Source organism: Triticum dicoccoides, chromosome 5A, assembly GCF_002162155.2.
Source record: "Triticum dicoccoides isolate Atlit2015 ecotype Zavitan chromosome 5A, WEW_v2.0, whole genome shotgun sequence".
In the NCBI taxonomy this organism is placed as follows: domain Eukaryota; kingdom Viridiplantae; phylum Streptophyta; class Magnoliopsida; order Poales; family Poaceae; genus Triticum; species Triticum dicoccoides.
In genome coordinates, this window is record NC_041388.1 from 312784848 (window position 1) to 312787229 (window position 2382).

The 2382-nt window shown below is 47.4% G+C and overlaps 1 pseudogene; it reads right to left on the minus strand.

Annotated features, from left to right (window-relative positions):
• Positions 1 to 658: 658 nt before the first annotated feature.
• The window catches only part of LOC119301192, a 6285-nt pseudogene continuing 4561 nt past the window's right edge, over positions 659 to 2382 (minus strand).

Below are 2382 nucleotides of genomic sequence, written 5' to 3' on the forward strand. Positions count from 1 at the left end.
GCTCGATTTCGCCTCCGCCCTTGCCCAAATCACGAACTCCGACGGCTGTGAGAGCGGAAATGGGGGCATCCTTGCTCTCTCCTCCAGCGTGGCCTCCTCGAAGATGCACCGCACCAGCTTCCTCTGCTCCAAGTCTGCCTTCTTCCGACAAATCTCCGCGACCCTCGCAGCTGCGGATCTCGCCACTGGATCGGTCACCGTCGCCACCGCCTGGTCTGCCGCCTTCCACTCCTGCACGCACCGGATCCACTCGAATGTGGCGTCCCGGATCCTGGTCGCACGCTCCCTCCACCCCGCAAATCTGGTCGCCATGAGAACTGCTTGCGGGATCGGAGAGATCAGCCACAGAAACTCGGGGAATCTCTCGTAGATGGCGGGGGAAAGTGGCTGGGGTGGGGAAGGTGTGGGTGTGGCCGGCATCCGCGCCACTCGGCGACGCGGAGGCATGCTGCGGTGCTGGATCTGCGGGGGCGGCAGCTATGGCGGGCGGGAGGTGCAGCGTCGCGAGAGCCAGAGCGAGAGGCATGCGAGAGCGAGCCGAAAATCCAATCACCCAACTACTTGTTCCTTCACCAGTATTCAGCATGAATTTCAAATGTATGATAAACCACGCCAACCTGAACAACATTTGAACAATATAAAGCACAAGTTGTGCGGCTTATCGAATTCACCGACCTTCTAGTTTGCAGGTATAATTTCATGTAGTTCCCAACTTATATGTTTAGACATGGAAGTTCATGATACACACAGAGCCTCCACTCCTCTGTTACACACTTGGGAGACCACCAATGAGGTTTCAGGCAAGTAGAAAACAATTGCTACTTCCGGTGATATAATACAACAGCGCTAATGCTTGAATCAATGTGTATGGCGAAATGGAACCAGGGCCACATCGATTCGCTACGAGTCTAACCGGCTTTGGCCTCAATCTCTTCAACCATGTGCATTTCCACAAGTTCAGAGTCTCCGTGCTCAACCAAATGTTCCCTGCAAAATGCCAATAATAAGAAACATCGATGCACACAAAATAAATAGATCAGGAGACCGTAAAAGAAAGGCTGTTCCAAAAAACTATGCATTTTAGTAGACATAAAAGCAACGTCTCATTTCCGTCTGTTCCAGAAACTTATCATTGGCAGACTATGCACTTTACTAGACATATGCTTGCTCTAGTTCTTGTAAATTGGCTCACACAAATAGATTGAGTTTAAGTACTCTCTTACCCCCACCCCCTTTTGTACTGGATCGCAGAACAGATTGCATGAGAATTCAGCCACACAGAACACCAATATGAGCCCAAAAAAAAGTTGTCCATACCTTAATTTCTCACACAGGCGTGCCAATGCATCAGCCCCGGTTCGTGATGCAACATCTTCTATTAGCCGAGCGTTCGACCTATTTACAGTCTCTGCTAGCTTAAACTCGCATAGTTCTTTTAAGGACGATGCATCAGTTAACACAGCTGAATGCCCGCCACCTGCAGCAAGTCTTCTCACCTCTCCAACACACCTATACCGCAGAAAAAGATTTCAGACTTCACATAATCTGCTAATCAACTACTAAGAATAGTTACACATTTCACACTCATAAAAGAGAGATGGAAGTAGGTGGCCTACCAATCAACCGGAGAAGGGTACCAAGCATAAGTAGATTTCTCATTAGCTGCCTGACCATAACTATTATAGCCCCATCCATATATACGGCCATCTTTCATAGATACAAGTGTGTGCGAGTGACCACAAGTAACAAGCCGGACACCTGACGGTATGACCAGGACTGGAATGTTACGAAGTAGCATGTCGGATCCATTAAGAGCGCAGGAAAAGAAACCGTTCTGAGGTCCAAGCCCCAGCTGGCCTACATGTCCTCCGCCCCAACCGTAGAGGGCTCCACCTTCCGTTACAGCACAAGAGTGAACCCCACCACAAGACACATCCCTAGTTACTATTCCTTAAGGGCAACAACTCGCCTTGGGATTAGCTCCTTATCTCCAGACTGAAGCGAGCGATGCCCAAGCTGCCCCAGGCTTCCAAGTCCCCATGTATACCTGCAAAATTCAAAGGTATTTACAAATAGAAATAGATGGGCCTACATGATAAAAGGCTGAAGATCAGAAGCTGTTACAACAGACTGACTTCACATGAAGGCTTTCAAAAGAACATGCTCCAAAAACCTGTACTGCAATGTCTCCAAATGATGTCGTTTATAATCAAAACATACTCCAGCACGCACTTTGACCATTACTTTTTTCCAATACATGTCAGTAGAAGTTATAGAAATTATATAACTAAGTAATTTTTTTATGACAAGTACTGTTGCCTTTTTCATATGAAAAACCTAAAGCATTCCAAGCATGGTTTATTAAACTATATCTATTTGGAA